The sequence below is a fragment of the Lepeophtheirus salmonis genome, chromosome 13, assembly GCF_016086655.4.
Source record: "Lepeophtheirus salmonis chromosome 13, UVic_Lsal_1.4, whole genome shotgun sequence".
Lineage (NCBI taxonomy): Eukaryota > Metazoa > Arthropoda > Copepoda > Siphonostomatoida > Caligidae > Lepeophtheirus > Lepeophtheirus salmonis.
This window is the reverse complement of record NC_052143.2, coordinates 16,887,249-16,914,416: the sequence shown is the minus strand read 5'-3', so window position 1 is coordinate 16,914,416 and position 27,168 is coordinate 16,887,249. Positions and strand designations below refer to the sequence as shown.

At 29.7% G+C, this 27,168-nt stretch overlaps 1 protein-coding gene across 6 annotated transcripts in view; it reads right to left on the bottom strand.

The window, feature by feature from the left end:
- Positions 1-27,168, bottom strand: part of LOC121128236 (uncharacterized) — a 389,803-nt gene that overhangs the window by 187,775 nt on the left and 174,860 nt on the right. For 4 of the 6 annotated variants that reach the window (XM_071892660.1, XM_071892662.1, XM_071892661.1 and 1 more), the window contains exon 1: positions 4,650-4,805. The exons of the other annotated variants lie outside the window; for them this stretch is intronic. The gene's annotated coding sequence lies outside the window, so the exon portion shown is untranslated. Of the gene's footprint in view, positions 1-4,649; positions 4,806-27,168 lie in introns of those variants that run through there. 6 annotated transcript variants of the gene reach the window in all.

Sequence of the window (27,168 nt, the reverse complement as noted above, 5' to 3'; positions counted from 1 at the left end):
ACATAATCTTTGACAAAAAAATAAATCGTTAAAAGTTTATTAAAGAACCCGCCATTCACTCAGGCCTTAATACCTCCACAGGTGGAAATCCGTTCTAAAAGAAAAGAGGGAGACCTACAAAACATTCATAATCAAATTATAATTACAAGTTTTTTTATTTAACACTGGCAACTCAAAAAAAAAAAAAAAAAAAATAAGAACCCCCATTCCTTAAATGCCCCCCCCAAAATGGAGTACACAATAGTATCCCAAAAACATGAAAGAAAGCAAAGTATATTTGTTTCATGATCCTTCTTCTTAGTGTTTTGAATATTCATTAGAAGTTCTTAATTCATTGGTATCTCATATTTCTTATGTCATTGCGTTCTAAATTCGTGGAACTTTTATTTTTGGTCTATTGGTAAGTCCGGAATCTTAAAAATAAAAGTTGTATTAATCATCTACGGAAATCGCTTTTATAAAATAAATAATAGTCCCATAGTTGGAGGAAAAAAACGCAATTGGCTGGCCAACAGCTGACTTTGGACTTGTTTTTTTCTATTTTTCTGGCCTCTGTATCATAGTTATGTGGGTTGTATATACGCAAATGAAACATTTTAAAGATTGTATATGTCTATTGTATATGTAAAGCAAAAACTAAAACTTTTCGATTCATTAAAATTGTTTAATTTTTTTCCAAGAAAATTCTATTGCTCTACCCTGTTATCATATATATTTTAATGTTTTGAAGATATATTTAATTGTATAGCCATTAGTCTATGGCCTCAAGATGATATAAATACATATTATTTGAATAATTCAAAAAAAAAAAATTTTTGCCTATCAAAACAAAAACAAACAAGGATTATTTTTGTCAAAAAATGAGTCTGATTTCAAATAATAGTATTTTATTTCTAATAATAAAATATTCTGATTATTCTGTCAATTGTGTCTTAAAATACACGAAAAGATATCACAAAATTATCTATTAAATAAAATTTAAAAAAATTAGCTAAAGGTGCATTATTTCAGACTCATATAACATCACGGCTTAATAGGCAGATGCGCCACAAAAATTGTAAATAATAATGGGAATGATTTACAATAGCGTGTTTTCAATGCTTCATTCTCTCATTAGTGAGGTTAAAATAATTCATTTCTTAGAAACACTGCTTAATATCATTGCTAATTTTCTTAGGTATCTCATTATATATAAGAATTTTGAGTATACAGTCCATAATGCACCTAAATATCTTGATATAATATTGGGGATTTTATGAATAGAAAAGATTAATTATTGATGATTTAGCTTTGGTTAAAAAAACCCATTTAGGTTGACGTACCACATGTGTAATAAAATACATATTTTTCGTATCTTCAGTAGACAAAACATTCAACACTTTTTAAGTACTTATAGTAAATGGTAACAAAATATATTAATGCCTCCTAAAACAAATTTAGTTTGGCAGCATTAATAGTTCAGATTTTACTTTTAAAATACATTCAAAATTAATATGTAGGCACATTTGTATGACAAAAATAGATTTTCCTATGTGCAATGTATATATCCTTAGGAAAATAAAATATAACTTTTTTTTTGTATTTTGTAAGCTTCTTAATTTATTCATAAGGAAGTATTGATTTTCTTTTAAACTCCATTATATGTTATCATTTCCCTTAATATCACCATATCCATTAAAAATTGAGATACAATTTTAACAATTATAAATGATTTTGAAAGGATATCAGTAATATTGATTTGATTCTAAACAAAAGGCAAAGTGTTACTTGATATTCCCGAAGTACATAAATGAAATTTTTTTGTCAAAATTTATGACATTGTTTAGAAAATAAATGAACAAATAAAAACAACTAGAAATAAACATAATTAAGCATTTATATATTAGGTTAAGTAAAAAATTTTGAACGTTTTTCGCTAGATGTCTTCAGATGAATACATTCTATCAAAAAAAAAAAAAAAACTAAAAGAACATGGATTTGTACATATAAGTAGATGCTTATGTATATTTAATTGTTAAGTATACACTTAGAAAAATCATTTACAGTTTACAGGGCCAAAATACACAATACGGTATCGAATGCTATAAAAAAAGGTGGTACCAACGATTCCGTTCTGTTAATATGGATGTCAAAAATGTCCATAAAATAATGGATATCGTCGAGTTGGACCGGAATATGAGCACTTATTTAATTGCCCAGGAACTTAAGATTAGTCATAAAAACATTTGGATCCATCTAAATCAGATGGATCCTAAATGTATTAATTATATGTTATATTAATTTAATGCAAAAGAAAAAAAAACTCAATTTTTTTTTCTTCACCTATAATATTTGGTAATATATCTTCCCTAACACAATTAAATCTAATCAATTTACCTATTATTTTAAAAAACGAGTTACCTCTTGTTATAATTAAAAGTATATCTTTAAAAAAGTGGGATTATAGAAGGTTGCAACAGCTCTTAAAATATGATTTAAGATCTGTTTTGCTCAGTTCCAATGACTATTTAATGGACTAAAGTCCCAATTTTAAAGCGCTCTCTGAATTACAGAAATATAAACTCCGGTTTAAATAAAATATGATCATATACAGCCGAGATAGATTGAGCATTATGTTTTTTAGCAAATATTGTTCTATGGAATAACTTTTGTATACAATTCAGGCATGCCCCTAAGAATAAGATCGGAACGTCATTTTTTTTTATGGATACTTAAACAGTTATTATTAATTCATCATTTTGTAAATTGACATTTTGTTAAAAGAACAAAAAACGTTAATAGGATGGGGGAGACATTTTTTTCAAATGAATTGCAGACAAAAATTGAATTTCTCAGTAATAGCAAAATCCAAAACTGATTTAATTTTTTCTCTTAATCATCTAAATTCAAAAATGTTTGGGATTATATTAATTCGGGACTGTTATTGTTCAGAGTCATTTTTTACCCCTCACACAATTTCCAAATTTAAACTAGATTATATAAAACTTATACATATTAGAAATTGATTGAGAACGATAATAGTACCGAATTACAATAATTCCAGATATTTAAGAATTAATTGACTAAAAGAAAAACTGACATCTGTTTTGGATTTTTCGCTCAAAGACAAATTCCTTTTTTGGGCTTGAATTTATTTGAACAAAATGAGGGTAACTATATTTATTTATAACTATATTCTTGTTAAGGTCAAGAATAGATGGATGATCTATATTGGAGAATATTTGTTTATTTTTGACATGTCGTATTTGAAATTAATTTTAAAGAGAAAATGAAGTAGAAAGATAAACTACTACTATACATATTAATTGTGGTTTTACAAAAATACATAAAAAGATATTTATTTCTCTTTAACAAAGCATAAAAAAGTCCCATAAAAAAATTAATTATGGTGGAAATATTGATAGAATAAATTTAAAATTGTATCCTTGAGATCGAAAAATTAGACTTTTTTTTCACTTTATAAATAAGACAATTTTGTTGTAAAGATTTTTATATGGTTTATATGCATCATATATGTTAGAAAAATCACAGTGTATAACAAATTGATGTAGTTATGGTCATTTGCATATTGATCAAATTAGAATAACGTTGATAAGTAATGAAATTCTCATTTTTTCATACTTTCTATTCATTCTTCCGTAACAATTGTATTATTCTATAAAACAAAACAGTTCAATAATTTGTAAAATGTTTTATTTTATCAATAACTTTCTCAAAAAAATGATAGATATTCTACTTCTTAATTTTTTAGTCGTAATCGATATTAACAACATTTATTCATATAAATTTTTTGTATGATACCATTTATTAGTATGTAGTACCAATTTTAATTTTAATTAAAAAACTCAAAAATTACACTATATATACAGTCAGTTAAGATCAAATCGGTGCTTTTCTGTATTGGTGATTTCGACATGATACAGCTGTATGATGGCATTTTTCTGAAGCATGATATTTGTACACATGAACATAGATAGTACAAATTGGGCGGTCTCAGATTTTACTGACGTCGCCACAGAACGACCTCGGATCTGGCAACAAGGATCAGCGTCTTGTCATGCCCTGGACAGGTCGCTGAAGTGGCTTAGTGAGCACTACTATTAATCATTGTTAAGGAACTATGGAGTCTGGATCTTAATCCGATGAACTGTTTTGTCCTGGGCTACTTTAAATCTAAAACAAATCCAACATATCATGTCATCAAGGACTTTCTGATAGCTTTTATGAATAATGCACAGGAACTGCTTTGTCAACGACTGCTCCTCCTTTTGGGAATAGATCCAGGTTATGATTGATGCTGGTGCAAAATCAATTCAATGAGCTCTTTTTCAAGTTTCATACGACCAATCATAATACAATTTTTCAATTAAATCCACCGAAAAATGTGGTCTATGTCACAATTTAAAGATTTTTGAAAAAAGTGCTGATTTGTTCTTAATACTTTGTATTTACATACATTTCGAATAACATTCTTATGTAATTTTATATCTGAAGATATTTAATTATAAAATTTAAAAAAACTAATTAATTAGACGGTTATCTAACTTTCTTGAAAGCGTTACTGATGAAATATGTATGTTCTTTTAATATACAAATATGAAATTTAGTCATAAAAAGAATAATTTATTCAAGTAAAAATTCGTCAATACTTTATGTTATAAATAACTTTAATATGAAATATTCCTAGACTTATGGTTTTCTGCCGTTAGTTTTTTGGATTTCTTGGCTCACCAAATAAACTGAGAAATACACAATATACTTTTTATTATTACAGTTGTTCACTATTTGAATCAGTTTAAGAAACTAACGGTAAAAACAGCAAAGTTTCCTTTTTATCACATAAATAAAGGGTAGTAGTTATTCCTCTCGAGTGAAACAGGGGTTTGCTCTTAACTTATTTTTTTTTTTTGTAAAAGGAGGGAAAGACGAAAGCAAAAAAAAAAAAACTCTCTTCCCCCCCCCCTTATTTCAAGGAAGAAGAAAAATAACTAAATCCATCAATAGTAATAAAGCAAAGTTTATCTGCATCAAAGTATGCTGAATATATAGATTACTGATACTGGATCTAAGGAACAATCGAGTCGTGCGTGTCATTTTCAATGAGAAAAGAAAAGGAATTTAATATGTATAGAGTTGTATAAAAACGCTATGAATCAAATATCACTAGTGCTTAGGCAAACATAATTCTTTTCTTTTTTTTAATCTTTATTCATATGTTATAATTAAGACAACAGAACTACGTTTTGTATAATGCATGACAAACAAACTGTAGAAGTATTAATGGGATAAGCCCATTGTTTTAACTTAAAGTTTTTTGAATGCTTTGGTTTATGATACTGCAAAAAGCTTGAAAATCCCTATAGTCGATCATATACAATTAAAAAATGTAAAGAGAATAGGTAGTCACCAACACCCTGTTTCAGTGTATTGTGTATGGGAAGTCTAATGAGGAGAGAATTTGCTTCTTTCATAAGATATAAAGGAAAATGGGCAGGTATTTTATATTTAAATGTACAATTAGGATCACATAAGGATGTCTATTTCATTTGAATTTTAAAATTTGAATAAATACTAAAGATTTCTGTATTGATCTTAATCCAATTGAAATTAACTTTGTTACTACTAAAGTTCCGTGCATTTTATACAAATTCAGAACTTCCAGAATGGCTTTACCTGATAAGTATATCTAAATTAATGCAATCAAATTATCTATATTCATTTCAAGAATGAAAATTACTTTTCTATAATGCTATTGGTGTGAATTTACTTCCTGATTATAAGGTGTAGCAGAAAGGAATAATTTATTTTTTAATTAAACTTCCATTAATGTTTATCTGATTGGCAATCAAAACTACGCTTAAATGACTTAACGATTTCAATATTTTTATCCACATTTTTAACAATTAGCCTTCCATGTGTGGTGCATATTTGATATCAAGATTACTGAAACTGAATCAACGAAACCAAAATTGCGCATGACTGACTATTATATTATCAGAACAATAAACGCTATTCCCATTTTCTTCGATATGGCTTACGTTTTCGCCTTCTTCAAAGAAAAACTGTATAAAATAGAGGATAATTTATTTGTAGGTGTCGATTTTTGAAGCCCACTCAAACGATACTGAGTCATAAAATCAGAAAACTGTTCAATTTTTTTTTCGTAACAAATCTTAGCTTTCCTACATCATCCAGAGTAGACAAATCACATTTATACAACGCATGATAAAATTAATGTAGCCATTAATTCAAAAAAAATAATTAATTTATCTTTAGTAAACCTAATATAACTATAAGAATTAATTGAAATATAGTTGTTATTAAGTACAAAAATATATATATATATATACATCTTTACCGTTTGAACGAAAATATGAGTTTCCTAATTTATACGACCATAAACTTAAAGTAAACATCATTGGCATCAACACAATATGTCAGGCACATGCGAATCATACATACAAAGTATATATTTATCTTAGAAATACTTTTTTAATATAAAATTCTATGAAAATAGAGGTGATACACCTATATACATTGTACTTTGCCAAAACTTACCTATAAAGAAAAATAAACAAACTTTGTTAGCAATTATTAATATTGATATAAAATTACATTTAAATATTTGATATTTGAACTATGAAAAATTAAATGATAATCATTTCATTGGTTTCTTAAAATAAATCACTATTTAAGCATATTTACTCTTATTGAGAGAAAATATTAAACATACTTTATAGTTCACAGTTATCTAATAAACATAACAATTTAAACATTAAAATATTTGGGTGATGGGATTATCATCTAGGTAAAATTTTTGAAGTTTCATAATACCGACGTCAACGTTGGCAAACAGAGCCAAAATAAGACCGTATTAGGAATCAAGGGATCAAACTCTAATAAGTTCATTATATCTGGCTTATTTACCATTTTTGTTGTTGAAGAGCGTTATCAACTCCTTAGATAAATAGTATAAATTCTTCCTATTTTTATTGACTCTTAGGTTCATTTTTTCAATGAGTTCCTTTCTCTTTTTACAAATTAACCTCTTATAAATAATGAAATACCTGTTATTAGGAATAAGAATTAATGACCTGTCTTTCGAGAATCTTATCCTTACAGATGGAAACGTGTTTCTTGTAACTTATAATTGTTATAAAATGGTATATAATTTAATGTTATTTTTACCAATAAAAACATTTACCTTTAATGTTAACCTATTTAAAAGTAAATTTGTAGAGTCTTTTCATTGACGTCACATATTACGAAATCAACTTATAATGTTCAATGTATGCATTCATTTTGATGCACCAATAGTCATCGAACGCAATTGACGAATTTTTAAGATTTCTGGAGAAAGTTACATCTAATAAAATTAAAAATGCAATGAATAGAACGGTTTACTCGGTTTTAAGCTTTACGTTTTCCGTAAAAATCAATTCTGTATGTTTTTAAGATAAATAATTTCACAAATAGTTACGTCACAAAAAAGTGCTCTACAACTGCAAGAGTAAAATAACCAAGTTTTTCTGCTTGTCACAGTTCAAAGGGTACAGTCTGGGTTTTAGGGTATCCACATAAATAAAAAAATCCCATGTAGTTGAAACAACATGTGTCTATTTGCTAAATCCTGTTGCCAAACATATTGCCCTGTGAATATTTTGGACAAAGTAAATACCACCATTATTAAGACCTCTTTGTTGTACTTGGCCCCAATCTTGTGGGGCATAGGGAACCACTGATTGGATATTTTGGGATATTTGAGTGTACCCCATCAAGACAGTTGACTACGTAGCGGTCATTTCGGCATTTCAGGACCAATGGTTATCTGACAATAGGTGGTAATATCTTCCGACATAGTTATAATAATCTTTTAGAGTAAGACTTATGCACCTTACTCCATCGTGGTCTATATTAAAACTGTACACTTAATTATTCCTTTACGCAATCATCTTGTATGACATATTTACATATAAATAATATAAGTACATATAGCGACAATTTAATATCTACAAGTATGAAATATATCAATCTATAACAATCCCTTTTTTTCGAACGAACCTACACTATTTACAGAACATGATCCGTTTCTTCCGGTTGTTTCTCTATTTCATTTTCCTAACAATATTTTTTACTGTCATTTTTCTCCTCTTCTCCACCAAGCAAATGTAGAAACTTCCAATTTCTCCAATAAGTCTTAATAATTTTCCAATATTTTTCCACTTTTTTGAAACGGAACATTGAATCCGTATTGTCCTCCCCCCCATTACTGGCAAACGCTTACATTCTTTATCATAATATTTTTTTGATTTATCTCGCTCCAATTGTATTGTTTCTACTACAAATCGATTGTTTAATTTTTTCATCTTAGTATAATTGAGAGTAGGAATATGGAATCTCTAATTTATGCCATAAACTATTTGATTTAATGAATACCCACACTGACGAGGTGTATTACGATATTCTAATAATCGGTCACGAAATTCATCGGAGTTGATTGTTTGAGTGCTGTACTTATCAAGTAGACTATTCATATTTTTCACAGCTGCTTTTGCCATACCATTGCTTTGAGGATAATAAGAGCTCGAATGTAAACAAATAATTCAATTTTTTTTTGTTGAAATTCTTGAAATTTTTTGCATGTATAACACTACCCCTATTCCATCTTAAATTCTTGGGATATCCAAAATCCCTGAACCACCTAGAGAAAGTTTCAATAATTTGATCAGTATTAAAATCCTTTTTATACTCCTCTATAACTGTATAACCAGATAGGGCATCCATAGATACAAGGTAAGATTTCCCATTTAATGAAAATAAATCCGTCGACATTGATTAAAAAAAAATTAAAGGAATTATATCTGTCAATAATTCCTCTTTGCATTGGCTTACTCTTTGAGTTTGACATGAATCACATTTCTCCATGATCATTTCGATTTCATTATTTATTCCAGGCCAGTAAATAGAGTCTTCCACACGTATCTTTGTCTTATTGATTCCCTGATGCACAGAATGAAGTTTTAGCAGTACGTCTTTTTGACATGCTTTTGTAACGATAATACGTGTTCCCGTCAGAACAATTCCATCGTTCACTATTAAATTATTCGATATAGTCTTAAATAACTTCACAGCGTGTATCAAAGATATATTCTTCTGACAAAGACCACTTTTTCAACAAATCTTATTAAAATTTGATAGTCTTTATTGAGCTTAGCTATTTCTTCTACAGGGTGCGTGGACAAAATCTTAAAGACAACATTACTCCATCAGAGAATGTCTGATCCGTCTGTTTTTGGTGTTAAAATTTTGCCCGGGTCATAGGCTTCAGTTATTGTTTACCACTTGTAGCGATAGCATCATTTTAAGTGCCCAAGAAAAGTCATTATGTTCAATGAGGGAGATCGTAGGTGCACTGCTATTCAGATTATGCTTATCGATCACATGAAATTAAGCAATGCTGACATCTCTGACCTTCTGTCAATCCCAGTTAGAACTGTCAGAAGTCTCAGGAAGCAGCTGGAGGAGTCATCGGACCCGATAGACGTTGTTGACAGGAAGAAAAAGGAGGAAAAGAGCACCAGGATTATCTGGGCCGTCACCTTCATCATCAAAGTCAGGGACATCACCCACGATGACCCCCAACGTTCCACGAGACCCATGGCGAGGAACCTGGGCGTGGTCAAGTGGACCGTGAGGGCTTGTGTGAAGGAGGACTTAAGGTGCAAGTCCTACAGGCGTCAGACAGTCTAACTTCTGACTAAAAAGACTCAAGGGTTGTGCCTGCTCAAAAGCTTCAGGCTACTGAACATCTTGAAGAACCCAAAGTCGCCGAACATGCCCTGGTTCTTCTCTAATTTTTTTCTTCTGTTGTGTTCGTATCTTTCTCCTCTTGGCCTCCCTCATCACCGGATTTGAACCCGTTGGACTACTTTGTCTGGTCCTACGTGGAGAACATGACCAACCGCTCCTCCTATCACACCAAGCAGTCCCTCATCACCTGCATCAAGGAGAAATTCAGTGAGATAGAAGCAGCGCAGATCCCAAAATGCCTGTTCTCGGTTTTTTTAGCCGCATTGAGCAGGTTTTGGCCGTAGACGTCGGCTACATTGATTAGATAGCAGCTGTATATCCTAGTAAAGATGTTCGTTTTTATTTTATCAATAAATATTATAAAATAAGCTTGTAGTTGTTGTTTTTTGAAGCGGCATATTTTGTCCACGCACCCTGAATAATAGGATTTATAAAGCCAATATTTCTAATATTTGTTTGCATTACAGTGACTCTGGCAATGGTTAAACGTATTAAATCTTTAGCTCCATCATGAATGTGTCCTTCTGGGTATTTAACAGGTGCTCTAGATAAAGCATCAGCAACTAAATGAACGTTTAATTTCTTCCATGTAACATAAAATTGGTAATGTTGGAGATCCTTCCTATCCTTATCTTTTAGCACTTCGGATTTTTGATCTGAAATAGAGAATATTCATAGAACATTGTTGGAAGTGAATGATGATCAATAATGACTTCAAACTTTGTTACTCCACTGAGGTAAGTCTGACACTTTTTAATTCCCCATTTAATTGCAAGGGTTGAGCAAAATTCAAGTAATCTCCATCTTTCTTCATGTTTTTGTAGGATATCCAATCCAATACCTTTCAATCTGGATGTGCGTTTCCTTCTTCGGATCGAAAATGGCAAGGACAGGGGCATGTCCTTTACGTCTTCCATAGCTATTCTATGCCCCATACAAATTTATTCTTTAATTTCATCTGGGAATTCATGGATTGCCTTCAACTTCTTTCCATCCAATGCTATCCATCTTTACAATTATATAGCCAATTCAATTGATTTCTTCACGTCGAATTAAAAAATTTCCTTACTCAGCGTAATACCATATTTTTCTAAATATTTATAATATTTTACGTACACTTTCAACATGGGATTTGAAATTTTCATCATCCACCAGGACGTCATCAACAACTTTATGAGCTTCATTTCGGAAATGGTCTAATTATTTGTGTTAACAAAAGTTATTTGCTTATATTCGTAGATAACTCCTAAATAAAGTCATTCTTCGGTACATTTCAATTAGTCTGACTAGAAACCTTTTCATTTACATTAATAATATGCTTCCTCACACTTTAGAGAGTTCGTATAAAAAAATGTCATGTTAAATCGCTTCATACTCGAATCATGTAAATAAAAGTTAAAAAATCTCAAACTCTCTTTCCCATTCTTTATTTTATAATAATAATAAACTTTTTCTTCAAAATTTGAACACACATAAGTAAGTAGCAAGGGAAAAGATATACAAAGAATCACGGGATCTCATCGAAGGGCATTTTTGGGAAAAAGTAGTTAGTTCAACAAGAAGCGAACTGATAACTTCATCAGTACCCTGGAAAACAATGCAAATAATGATTCCACAACAGCATTACGAAACTTACCCCTTGCCTGAATGTGAAGAGAAGCAAAATTAGAAAAACTGACCATGACCTGACAATTTGATGTCGTAGTTTTCTGTCAGCTCTTTCCAATGACACCAAGTACAAACTTAATACACTGTTATAACTGAGGCTAGATGTTTGAAATTAAAATTTCCTTGAAACGAAATTCTTAAGATACAAGTGACATAGACCAAGTGTCCTCCGGGATACAGAATAGGTAGCCCTCCTTCGGATGCTTCAAATCCTGGAATATGAAATATTTAACAATTGCATCCCAAATCTTCTCAAATTAATGTATAAATGAAATATTCGGTCAGATCTCCAAACATCTGCTGACAGCAACTTAGAAGGAAAAAAGGTTAGAAAAGTACACAAAACTCTTGATGTATCCAAGAGGTTTCTGAGAAGTAGACTTTTATTGAAGCATTGAATTGTAGAATCAAGGAAATCTATCTAGGTCATTTTGTTTCTTTTCCCCCTACTTGAGTCGTAAATCCTTCTTCTTATAGATATAACTTGTACACTTACAGTTTTTAGTGCTTAATTTGTATTAAAATGAATTTTTCATTTCTAATTCTTTGGAAATGAACATAAATATCTGTCGCATGTTTTTTCATTTAAAATTTTTGTGAAAAAATAAAAAAAATGTTAAAATTTATAATTAAAAAAATGTGAGAACATCCACTCTTTGTTCAAATTTTTAGTTTGACATCTAAAAATATGAAACACAATATATTTGAGCCCCATTTTACTTTGATATATTAATATATACCGGGTGTAGAAAAAGTGATGAAACCTTCTAGAATGCAGTTTTGAATGGGTGTTGTTGATTAAATCTTAATGTTCTAATTATTTTTAAATAGCTTAGATTCTAATCCCATGATTAATGTACATAATGTAAACATAATTTATGTATATGTTACGATGGAGGTAAGAAGAACCATCATAGGCAAATTATTCGGCACAAGGATGACCCCTAGGACATCATGAAGGCCTTAAACGTCTACAGTATGTCGAGTCGGAAATTGTTTTGATAAATGGTTCAACCTTATAAGTGGAAGACCCACAAAAGTGAAGCCTGAAGACATCATGGAGGCTTTTTAGGTCAACCCAACGATAAAGATATCAGAGTACACCAAGAAGGAGAAGGTTCATCGGTCTAAAGTGTAAATGACCATTGAAAGGTTGGATGATGGTCGCTTAGAAGAATTGAGAGGCCACTTCTGTCCAAACCTAAAAAAATAACTCCTTCTTCAGTGATGCAACAACCCTTGAATGATCTGAAGCATAATAGTAACTGGGTAATTTTTTCTCTGATGGAAAGAATTAGAGAAAAAATTACTCTAATTTTGTTTTCTGCTGGATGCCAGTTACTTGCAGCCATCCACTTGATGATGTTGAAGAAAAATGTGATCCCATAGATAGCCAAGACTATGAAGAAGTCCAAAAAGGCTGCTAATATTCTACAAGAGTGGATGTGTAGCAACATGAACTTCTGGTCCAAGAACATTCCTCCCCCCTTCTGAGCCCAGATTTGAATCCACTGGATTACTCCAATCGGGGGTGAATTGAGAAGAAGGCCTGCAATATCTGTCACTCAAATATTGATGCCCCGAAGACCTCTGTTAACCAGAAGTGGATGATCATGAAAAAAGACTACGTTGCCAATGTGTGCAAGGGGCTCAAGAGGCGGCTGGAGGCTGTCATTGAAGCTGATGGTGACACCATTTATAGTTTATGTGTACTATTATATTAAAAAATATTATAAAATAACATTTTCTATTTAAAATATCATCCTGACTACTTAATGACTACTATGACTAATTGACTATTTAATGACTACTTACAGGTAGGTGACAGTAATTTTTATACACCACGTATATTTAAAAGGGTTTGTGTCTTTTATGGGTGCCAAAACTGGTTACCCTAGTTTTTGAAAAATTTGATAATTTTAGACAAAATTAATAATGTACTTTTTCATAAATATATGTCTCTATAATATTTGAAGTTTTATCAAATTCATATAAATATATTTCATATAATTTACAAGCGCTATATTATAATTTAAAATGATTTTTTTAAACAAAAATCCATATAGATCCTTTTTAACTTTATTTCCCACTCCTTCTTGGTCCCGTGCAACAACATGTAACTTTTGGTTAGTTATTGTCAAAAGTGTTAATCCGGTGTGGAATGGGCATATTAAAAAATCAAACGAAAATCAACATGTTAACCCAAAAATTTGGAAAACGTTTTGGAGGAAAGAAAGAATTAGATCTGCTACAATCAGCTGTGACAAGAAAAGAAAGAAAAAATAACATAAAATAGGACATATGCTTGAATTACTCCAATTTTCATCCCCCATTCTTCTCAAAGTTCAACAAGGACTTACAATTATAAATCTGCAACAAATTCTCAGTGTCTTTTATGAGCACACACGAAGGTTCCATCAGGTCTGAAATATTATTGGATATATTTAATAAATGATGCTCACTACTCAGGAATTAAATAACAATGACTAATTTTAAGGAAAATAAAATTAGTTTTTTATACTACCAATTACAAATTAACGGGCCAGCTAAAAACACCCCGGATTTACATGTATGGTTATTGTTTAAAATATCAGAATAAATGACACATTAGGGAAAAGGAAAAATGCCGTCTGTATTCTGGGTATCTAAAGTTTAATGGCTGAGGATTATATCATTCAACCTTGTCTTGGATTTAAAAACAGAATCGAAAGTGTGTTGAAGACTTTTGGAGAACATATATGCTTATATATATAACTTCTTATTACTTATTATATTGCCTTTAAAGTTGTTGGTTTTTTTGGTACGACAATTATATATTGTCATTCCTGTGTGGAAAACTGTTTTGAAGAAAATTTCTCAGGAAAAAATAGAAACGGAGAAAACTTTAAAGTAAGAAAAATTGCCAGGAGAAACTTCCCGGTATTTTGTTTAAACTTGATCAGGAATACATTATAAATTCGATTAAAATTATTTATGAAAAATATTTAAAGAAATTAATACGCGAATTTTCAATATTGTTAGAAAGTATGACAAATAGGATGATAAAATTTTATAATTCAATGGTTTATCCGATAATTTGTATCTATTTTAGGTCCTACAAAATTATTACATTATTTTATATGGGAATTTATAAAATATAGATAGTTAAAAAAAAATACAATTATTGAAATTATTTTATAAAGTACCATTTTCATTCTATATCCGTACAATACAAAGTTACATAATAGAAAAAAAAAATATAAATGTCCATCAATAAAATTATATACGCATAATATCATAAATACATACATTAAAAAAAAAACAATAAAATAATTAATCAAAGTTAGCTAAAACACGTTTAAAAACGTTAGAATAGAAATTATGCTATCGAAATTTCTGTCCATTATATTTTGTAATTTGAAGATTAAAAAATAAGCCTGAGTTATAATTGAGTTAATTTTTTTATAAAATTAACGAAGGAGATAAAATCATAACTAAGTTTGATATTAATCCATAAGAGGCGATAATTATATGACAATTAGAAAAAAATCCTAAGTATAGTTTATCTGCAATTTGACATCTGTCTACACTAGACTGGAACAGTTTTGACTATGGGCCATAAATAAGAAAGGGTTGTAATACCTCTCATGTAAATTTATACACCCTAAGGGCATACCTCAAGAGTTTTTTCATTATTTTCAGCATATTATCATACCCCAAGAGTCCCATCACTGAGGTTAATAAGCTGCAGGACGAAAACAAGAGCCTTGAGAGGAATCCTAGAAGTTATGGGTAAAACCTGTTAGGACAACTGATTTTGTAGATTGATTGGTTTCATAAAGCCTTAAATTGTATCTTGACGTCAGCGGGACAGTAGTATTTCCCTGTTTTAGGGCAATTACCCTAATGTTAATTTGACTCCCCTTTTGGCCACATGGGCAAAAAAAAAACAACAACCTCGAAAATGGTGTAAGGCAACTGGCCAAATTATATACCTGTTCAATATTGTTTTCATCCTTATCTCCTCATCTGACTAAGCCCGCTCGACTATAGTATCTGGAGTGCCATCTCCTATATCGGTATCCTAAAGTCTGCCTGGAAAAGGAGTAGACCAGCATTTCTGAGGGAATACGTGAAGGAGACCAGCAAAGCTATCAGACATAGGATCGGGGTTATGTAATAGGCTACTTGGAGATTTAGTTGTTAATAAATTGCAAAATACATTTTTGAAGTCTTATTTTCTTACTACTTTCACTTTTTAAGAACTTGGATATAGTTAAGCCTGTAAAAATTCCCAGAGACACACTCTACATACCCGCGCAGATAAATTTTGACTAAGTTTATTGCAGTCAAGAGCAACAACAGTGAACTCTTCGAGTTGCTTTTTTATCTGGAGAGGTTCTCTATGGTTCATTTATAACTTTCCTAGAAAAAAAAAAATCTACTCCATGTGAATGAACCACCCAAGAAGGTCCTCTATGATCAAACTGCATTACACAGTACACTCTGATCCTGACATCATCGGACCATCATCCAAATGTAACTAAGAAAACATCATCAATAAGTAAAAAAACACGAGTATGTCCAGTAGGTCCGAGCACAGACCAAAGAGCAACAGAAAGAGGACACCCATGTTCCTTGCTAGGCTCCATAGGTCCATCAAATCTAAAGTCCATCCATACCAAAAACAGCTCTGTGTACTGCAATACAATCTTCAGGGTAATTCCATATGACCAAGATTGTGAAGGAATGGCTATATGACAATTTGCCACATTTTTTAGACTTCAATAACTGACACACCTAATTTCCTGATCTTAATATTTGTGATTTTAATCTGTACGGAAAGTTGGGAGAGGAGATCTGTGTAACCTATCATTACACTGTGGAGGCCCTGAAGTCGTTTATCATGTCCTTGGACATCTCCATAAACGTTGCAAAGGTTTCAAAGTCTGTTAAAGCTTTCAGGTCCGTTGTGGAGACTGTCCTTAAAGCAGGAAGAGTACATATGAAATAAAAAACATTTTAAATTGTCTTATGCTCTTTTTTTTGTGAAATTAAGTATTGTCCAGAACCATTCAAATTGGATCTTGGTGATCTCAAACTTGGTCCATTTTCATCTGCATACCCTGTACCATATATTTGTAAATTAGAATAAACATGTAAATACAACTATAGCTAATATTTCGTATATATACAATAATAATTATATATCAAACGTTGAATACAAATTGTGCTTAAATAATTTAAGCTTAAGATACAATTGACACGCCAATATTCATTTATTCAGAAAGTACAAAAACATTAATCAAACATAATTTGATATATTTAATGCAATCTATACTATAATATGTATTTTAAATACATGATATATTACGATATAATTCATAAAAAGCCAATTGGTAAACATAGCTACAAGGTACGCTCAAGTTTTTGATTACCAACTAATATTAAGACCCCCCTATGGTTAATTAAATACCATTTCACCAGAATGAAGAAATTACATACAAATCCTATTCTGTAGATAGGTCACTTTTATTAGACAAAAATTAATAAGGCTATAATGTTGCAGAGGTTTTGGCAAGATAAATTCCTTTTAGTTATGTGTGGCAATTAGGCTGTAAATGTAGTAATGGAGTGAGTTGGGTTTTATTATTAGGCAAATTTAAATTTTTTTCTGGAAATACAGTCCGTCACTAACTTGTGTTGGAGTTATGAAAAACATGTTTATTCTGTCAAAAATAAATATTGTCAAAAAGTGGTTTGACTGATTATTTAATACAAATTAAACTTTTCAAAGCTCTTGGCTCAATAATTCCTTTTTTTCCTACGTGCTGTAATGAAATACCTTCCAAGAAGGGTTATTAATCAAACCCGTGCTTCCTATTCAATGTAACTTCAACTAAAGTGATTGATGGATTACAGAGTAACCATATAGTCATAGGAAAAAGCTGTAGACAAGGATGTTCTTTATATCTGTTACAGTTTGTGGCTTCAATTAAGTTATACACTTATATGGAAATATGTGGGTTTTAGTGTTTCCGTAGGAAGTAAAAAGCCTTTGATTGATCTATATTCAGATGACGTTACACTAATGGTAAGGGAAATTCGAACAGAAAAGTAATGAAAATAATCGAGATTTTACTTTTCTATTTAGGTAAATTTTCTTTATATTCGAGAATGAAAATCAATTCAGAAAACACTTCCATTCTTCTTATTGCTAGATGGTGTGCATGTCCTCCAAAATGATTGGAAGATGTAAAGTAGTTGAAAGCCTAAATTTTTTGGAATAGAATAGGAGAACAATGGGCCTTCTTTATTTTTCTTTGTTGAGCTAAACTCCCAAGCCAACAAGTGATGTCAGGCATGGAGAGGATTTAACTTGCAAGAGAGAGTTGACCTCTACAACTTCTAATTAATGGCTCAAATTATTTATGTGGCTACAGCTCTACCACCGGGAGGTGAGAAGCTCTAAAAGGAAGAGTACGGATTGTTAAGTATATTATTTGATAAAATATACGTACCTGTCGTGAAGAGAACTCGATCTCAACTAGGAGGAAGACTAATACTACTCTCAAATATTTTAACAAAGATTTATATAAAATCTGTTACAAACATCCAGTCCAATAAAGATTTCTCTATTTCTTATCTTTTGAGGCAAGATATTAAGCATTTGTACTATTTGTTATTGCTTCTATCAGGAAGCAGAGTTCAGATGAGGGAAAAACAATTAGTTTAGCTCTCAATAATTGGAAAGCTTTTATTGCTCAACAGCTCACAGAAGGTAGGGTGATTGACCGAAGAAATCTAAGGACTATCTTAAAATCGGCTGCTCAAGATACACCGCTATATATCTGAGGATTTCCCAATCGCAAGACTCATCGAAGAATTATGCCGCCAAATTATTGATATTTTCCATCATTATTATTTCGGATGAATGTAAATCTTAGAATGATTATTCGGTGACATAAGAAGTACAAGAAAAAAATACGAATGTAGTTGGAATTTTCTTTTCCTGTTTTATTTTTTTGGGTTGTTTTACTGTTTTTTTTTTTTGTTAAGTACTAACTAATGTTGACAGTATTTGATTATGTATAGATGTAATTATATGTAACGTTGTATTTGTTAATTTGAATATTTTTGAGTTTTTAGGTCTTTTAGAAAGAAATTAATTTTTAACTAAAATGTTAAGTCATGGTTTTTTTGTACGAACACAAATTTTCTTTTATTTGTTTATATTTTTTACTTTCGTACATGTAAACATTTATAAATAAAGACCTTGCAGTTGAGGGAAAAACAAACTTATTGTAATTTATTTCTTAAGTTTTTATTTAGGCAAAAACGACAGTTATTTTCTTCGATTTCTAAGAAAAAAAAATTCAATTCATTTTCATTATTTATAAAATGAAAATCACATGATCAGATTTTATTTAAGGATTTGAAATTTTCTTAGAAATTTGGTAATTCGTAAATGATAAGTTTAGAAAAATCTAGGATCATTAAGACTTTTGCTAAATCGCCAATTACAATTTATTTAATAAATCAAAAAATTAATTATTCACAATTATGAAACAATAAATTTTGCTGATTTAAGTTTTTAACTTTTTGTATAATGTGTCTATTTGTCCATTTAAAAACTCTAAATAAAATTATGTATAAAAAGAAACCAATTAAAATGTATCATCGGTATTAAAATATGAAAGTTCGGTGTTTGGACAATGGCGACCGTTGCCTTCTGATATAATTTTTAAAACTGTTTAAAACAAAACTTAAAATGCATATATCATTAAAAAGCAAAAGTAAAACTTTTTGATACATAAAATTGTTTTTATTTCTTTTTAGAAAAGGGAAATTATGTTACTGCAACATCTATAATATATATTTGTCTATAAGAGAAAAAAATTATCTCGTAACCATCAGTTTTTTTGAAAAGTAATATTGAATGGTTGAAATAAACTTTTATTCCACAAAGACGTTTTTCATAGAAGTATTTTTATACTTGTATATTTATCAATAACTAGACAAAATGTATTTTTTTTGTAACAAACCATCTTTCTTTATCATAAAGTAAATAAGCATAGATACTTTTTATGATGAAAATATTATCACCTAAATTGTTAAATCATGTTTCTTTTATACGATCGCAAATTTCCTTTTATGTGTTTATATTTTTTATTTTTTTACATCTAAATATTTATAAATTTATTTATAGATAAAGGCCTTGCAGTTGAGAAAAAAAAGGAAAAAAACTTCCCAGAGTTTGACTAAATTCAGAAATTCAATTAGATTAAACCAAAACCAAAAGGTGGTTACTTATTTATTGAAATTTGATCAGACCCCCCTCTAATAATTAAAACATTTCATCATTTTTATTTCTTCGGAAAAAGCAAAAATTTAATGGACAATTGTTTTAGCATTATAGTTAAAAGATACATATGGTAAAGTGGTTGTTGGTAATTTTGCCGTTACCATTTTTACCGCTGTTAATTTTACTACATAAATCTTCGCTTCTGGTAAGTTCGCCTCTCTTAGATTTTTCAACAGGGTATATTCACTGGCTTTTTAAATAATATGTTCGTGCTCTACCCACTTTTAGCCTTTAATGTGGGTTACACCATCTATTTTGCGTGTACACGAATAAATGAATCTTTAGGTATAAATACCATCAGAGCTATTTAGGGTGATGAAAAAATGGCGTCAATACAGGAGACAAATGAGTAGGCCATAGGAGTCTATTATGAATAACATTCTACATACCATGAGCTTTAACGAACATCTTAACTGTAATCCAAGGTTGAGAAGTCGGGACGAGTTTTTCAGGGAAGGAGGAGTAACTTCTGTTGGTCAATATTAAGCTCGTGGAGATACGGAGCTAGCAAATTTCGGATTATTGAGTAGAACCAAGAGATTAGTCTCAAGTTACGGTTCTAAAACCAGTAACTTTGATCCTTCAACATAGTAGTACAATCACTCTCTAATAGCAAAATAAGGTGTAATAATAGGTGACAACAACGGAGTGTCGTCTCTAATCGTCAAGAGAAGAATGGACAACCGGACCTAAAATTAATTGATAATGAATTAAACCAAAAAAAAACATAAAAAAACTACTTAACAGATTCTTATCAAAAATGGTTAAGATACCGATTGGCCATTTGTTCTTTATTTAGGAATAAATTAAAATAAATGATCCGGTCTAGAATGTGCTCATTTTGTAAAGAAAACATCGCGACCTCATTTCATTTGTTTTATTTTCGCTCATAAGTGGCTCCAATTGTTAAAATGTTGGATTGTATTATCCATGAAAGGTATGACCAGATCTTTAGATTGGTTTGTAGCAACGTCTTCGAAGTACAAACAGAGCCTAAAGATTGAATATATTATCTCTAAAGTCCAGGGGATAGTATATGGCGTTAAAAATAAAATGTTGCCTATTCCACCAAGACTGAAAGAGGATGTACTCCACTCAACGGAGAACCTAGAAGCCCTCTCTGTCCAGTCGGTGATTACAAGAAAATAATAAACCGTCTATAAAAGCTTACCGACGGACTTGGAAATCTTCTACAACCAGAGGGACTCGAGACGGCTAGTTCCTCTGTTATTAATTATCATAAGTGAACAAGATTCCCGCGCTGTGATGTCAGAAAAGAAAAGTGAAAACTGAAGGAAAAAAACAAGAAAGTTCTTTGACTGGAGAGCAAAGGGGGAAAAATAATTATGAAATAATATGTTTCTTCTTATATCTCTGATAAATTTTGTAATAATATCCAAATTTCCATAAAATTTGTGGCTATTACTATTGAATTGACATAAGCCATAACATGAAATGTCTATATTTTAACACTGTTTTAATGTATATGTATGTATGTATTTCCAGAATAATACATGATTCTTATAATTACTTAAATATAAGTTGTATTCTCGAGTAAACGTAAACGACTGAGACAGTTTCTACAAAATAATAGATTAAGAGATACTCTCGGGAAGAACATGGAATCAACTTGTATAACTGAACGCTACATGTATATCAATTCTCAATCTGTAAAATATAACTTTATTTGTCAAAAAAAAAAGGAATAACAAAAACATTATCATCATATTTTTTCACATTTAAATGCCAATTTCATGACATAGTGCTTCCAAAAAGGAAGATATAGATAATCATAAGCAGATAAATTTATCATCCATCTTAAAAAACCTTCGAATTCGGGTATCAAATTTCACGATAGACAACGGGAGGAAAATTTCATCCTAGGAAGACTACCACACTACATAAACAAATGTAATGGACTCCTTCCTTGGGAGTGAGATGCCAGGATCGAAAAAATAAAGCAATTTATACATAATGAGTAGAAAATTTTAATATTTCAAAATGGGATCACATAAAAAATATAAAATTCAACAAAGATTCTTATTTTTTAAATAAATCTTTTTTTAGAATATACAATGAATATTTTGACATAATATAAGATATAATATTCCTCATAACTATGTTTTATGAATAAGTTATAAATGTTGTTTTCATCATTTTTCAGCCTACGAATGGAAATACATCTAGCTTAGAAAAAGATACTGAATCAATAAAAACCATAAAAACTACTTTTGTATAAGTTAAATTTATCCAATATAACTCTGAACAATAATAGTCCGAACTTACTATACTCCCAGATATTTCAGAATTCAGATACCGAAAGAAAAACTGAGATCAGTTTTGAATTCTGCGCTTAAAGATTTTTTTTTTCTTTTAGATTGAATTCATTGTTACAAAAGTTTCCCCTGATTTTTATATGTACAAGGCAACTTCAAAATACATTTTTTCAAAGGTGGTTAATTTGAATTCATTTTCAAATTTCCAAAAGAACCAACTATGAATAAGTAATTATTAAAAAAAATTATCACATTGTAACATAACTTTGAACAAGAAATAAATAAAAAAGCGGCAATATTCACAGAAACGTTTGAACTTCATCGTTAAAATGATTTTCTTCTTTTGAACTTCTTATGTGTTATGTGCTAATTAAGAAGCTTTGTAAAATCGTTTTTCTTTTAAAAGCCAAATTTATTAATTAAAACTACTGATTGACAGCAATTAAAACAAAAAAAAACTTTTTAGTAAATCAATGTGCTATTGTGTTATATTTGTCCATCTATTTTATAAACAATGATGAATATTTTAATTTGGCATAATATATTTCTTCCAATAGCCACCCTTCTTCCTCCTTCGATTGGTCCGGAGGGAAAAGCCTCTCAAATTATCAAACAACCCCAAACTCCATAAAATGTTTGTCACCAGCATTCTAAAATCTAAAATTCTGAAATTTTGATCTTTCCATTCTGAAAATGTTAAAAAATGATGTTTTTTTTTTACGCTGAGTACCATGTATTCCTAATATTTATTTCATATTTTGTTGCAGAGAACATTTTTAAAATAAATTTTGCTAACATTTTTGTATATGTTAAAACAATGTCTATTTAAGTTATTTTATGCAAATAATAATCCTAAAAATATTTTTTTAGTATCTATATTAACTAATTTTATTTTTTTTGCTTGTTTTTTTTTAATTGGATCGAGATGTGGGACCTAAAGATCAGGTAAAAATTCAATTTTGCATTGGTAATTCTCATAGTATATGTATGCCATTTTTTCCGTATCAGCTGTAATCGAAAGTCAAAAATGTTGAAAATCAAACCACTCTTTTATACAATACACATAAATAAGTTTTTTTCTAAAATTGAGGTTCTTTCTCATAAAACATAAATTTTTTTATATGATTTTTTGATCTTTTTATTTCAGAGAAAATTACTATAAGAAAAAGCCAAATGTAATTTATAACAAATAAATAATTTTAAATAAAACATTATCAGATGAATAAACCCTCAGACTTCGTAATTAAAAAAGAAATTTCTTACTGAGATCAAAAAACATTGATATTTCACTAACAAAATATTAAATAAATTGTAGCATTTCAAAGATAAATTATAACATGAATTTATTTTGATAATAATTGCAAAAAAAAATTGTTCCTAATTAAAATAAAAAGTTATTTTAATTTCCCATAAAAGATCATTGATTTTTTTATTTTATTTTTTTATTCTCTAATTTTTTTTTTGCCTCTTATTTTAATCTACCAATACTTTTCCTGTGTCAACATGTACATCCATAAAACAATAAATATAATTAATTAAAGATAGCAAAATTTCAGTATTTTAATACATAAGCTCAAGAGATGGAATTTGAAATAAAGGAATCCGTTATTTTTCATTTTTTTTTCCTCTCCTGAATTCTTTTTTTTTCTAAATTATAGAATAGAAATAAAATACACCATCAATATTTCATCAGTTGATTACACCAAAAGAAAAAAAAATGAAAAGCGACTATAATAAAACTCTCTAAAAAGCTAAAAAAATATATTTTCTCTACCTTCATCAATCAGGTCGAGAATAAATTTAATTTATTGTACTTCTTTTTTTAATATTTTTTCAAAATATAAAGTTGGGAGATTTTTCGACTGAGTTCTTATCCATCAGTTATTTAAAGAGTTTATGAGTTGAAGCTAACACTTCAGTTTCAAAAGAAAATGAGTGAAATGAAAAAAAAAAAAAACTAATCCGAGGATTTAAAAAAAAAACTAATCTGAGGATTTAAAAAAAAAATATGTCAGAGCTCAGTAATGGGTACACTGGCCACTAGTAACTCATAAGGTGCATCTTGTCATTACGTAAAATATCAAAACAATTTGAAGAATGTTTTTTTTTTTTTGGGGGGGAGAACAGCTTAACTGTCATGACGTTGTATAAAATCAATGGCAAACAGTTGTGAAAGGAAATAAATACACACAAATCTCACACTTATATATAAAGGACATATAGACTTGAACTTCTACGATAGATATTTTCATTTGAGTTTGTTGTGTCAAAGCACATGCCTTGAATTTGATCACTTATTTTTTGTCATGATGCTAACTTATCTCTCTGAAGTAAGTTTTATTACTTATCTTTAGAGTAAATTGATTTGAAAATGCATAATAAATAAATATACATGAATTTAAATACAATCATAATATTTTCCCAGCACGATGATAAGTTTAATCGTTGAAGGTTCCCCTCTCATCTTCTTCAATATGTTTGTAATTATGGTGTAATTTCATGTAATATCCTAAAAGTAATTACAACTCTATGTAGTAAATTGATTATTTAGTTGTCAATCCCAGCCAATGATTGAAAACTTTCAATAATAATAAATAGTAAATAAAAACTCTACCATTATCATTTCAATTTTTTTTTCTCTGGCAAACATGACCCTGCAAAATAATTAGATAAATATTGTTTACAAGTTACCGACTCAATATCTTACCAACCCTAAAATCTAAATTTATAAATATGTTCTTTTACGATTTAGCAGATAAAACTGTGTGAACTGTTACATCATCCTTGAGATGTTACAATTACAGTATAATCATTATTTAGCACCTCTATTTGTATTTACAAGGCATATGTAGGAAAAATATAATTGAATTTAGATACATGTTAATTTTACATGCAAATATTCTATACATTTTTCTTTGGTTTAGATCTGCATTTTTAATAAATAACATTTAAACATATTGTTATATTTATCAATAAAGTAGAACAAAAAAGCAGACATTTCTATCAATTAATATGATTTTTATATTTCTTAATGTCAAAGCAATTGCCACACCACCATTTTAGAGCCAAAAAAAAACTTGAAAAATATAACTCTAGTGTAATCACTGATTTTTTTCTTTTAAGGAATTGATACAGGAATATCTCAACCAATTGATACAAAACTTTAAGACTCTGTTAAAGAGCTGTGATATTTCACACCCCAAGATTTAAAGAGATGTTAATTATTTCTTTAAATATATATGTATTTTTTCGGCAATACTTTCGCCAAGATACTCCTAACACACACAATCTGATTAGATGCAATTTTTTATTTTTACTAACAATACCTTTTTAAGGATTTATCCCTATATTTAGAAAAAATAATACTGAGGCTTAGTTAAATTAATTAACTGCTTACTTAAAACTCCTTCCTTTGTTTTTCTCTTTTATTTGTTAGATTCTTCTTTCTTTCAAGGTAAGAACTTAGGTGTACAACAACAGTAATTACGCATCATTATTTAAAAACAATGGATACTTATCTTTATTCCAAAAATTTGTATTAAAAAATAAACATTTTAAAGAAATATATATATAAAATAAAAACATTCAGTTTTTTGACGTATTATATTCACTCAAGTATTTTGATCTTTTTAACTTAGATTGACGAGTGCAAAACAAATGGAATAATTAAAAATATTACATTATTATAATAGTTATTCTTCTCTTTATCATGTAATTAAATATGTTTCTTTTTTCCCTGTTCTCGTACAGCGTTGTGAAAAAGGATATTCACAAAAATGTACAGGCTTCACCCATATGTATAAATAATATACTCTACAAATCTATTCAACCAGTTATCCCATTAAATTTATTACACTTTCTTATGGAAATAAAAAATATATCATGAGTTTTACCTTTCTATCATATTAATCCATTTCTCTTTGATGAATCAATATATGAGATTTAAATGTATATATATTTATAAAAAAAGGGGAAAAATCTTTATTACGAAATTCCAAAACTCAGATAACATACTTTTATAGTCGAACATATGTTGATTGTTTGATATATGCAAGTTGTACACTGTTATCTTGAAACTAAAAACTTAACTACATATTAGAGGTCTCATCGTCGTGAATAAAATTTTGGAAAGGTTTTATTGACTTACTAAATAAAAAACCGATTTTTTCTATGATATCAACTGGTATAGATATTTAAATAAAGAATTATAGCGCATAAATTTCTTCTTCTGACACAGGACAAAAAAGATGGAGGCCAAAAGCCTTGGAAAATACTTATGACAAGTTCTCCCGCATCTTTCTCTACTCAAAGAGTCTCAAAGTCAATATTAAAAAGCTGAATTAAGATAAAAAGAGCCTTAAGGCCTCCAGAAGATACTTGGTGTGGTTACATCCAGGTGGAACAGGGATAACACCATATTAATTTCCCAAAAGCATAAAAATCGGTGAGAACATGTACCCGTAGATCATGAAGATATGAGTCTCTCCCTTGTTGAAGACAAGCTACCCTAACAGTAATCATATTTTTCAGAAAGACTCCATAAGGCCAAAAACAGAAAAGGAGTGTAAAGACAAATTTACAAATTTCTGGCTCTGGTCAATTAGGTCTCCGTCATCATCTGACTGAACCCTCTAGACTACTATATCTGTGGCGCGATCGAGGTAATGCCAGTGCTACCTCCAATGTGGATGTCCTCAAGGCTGGCGTGTACCAGGGGTGGGCTTACATGATGGTGGAATACTTGAAAGGCCTTCAAGACAATGTGAAGGCCAAATGTGGGTGGCCAAATTGATATATAATTGTTTAAATAAAATGAATGAATTTGAAAATTATCATTGTCTGATTACTTATGCTTCTTGTGACTCTTGATAAAGTTGACATTGGGAAAACTCTTTACGATTGTCAGGTGCACTCCGTATATTAAGTTAATAAGAAGAACAATAACTTTGATAAATGGAAGAAGTTTACATACTACATAGTATAATAATTCTGTAATAATTTGTATCAACTTTTTAATTTCACTAAAAGAATTACATTTATATAAAATTAGATGAAATTATATGTACTTTT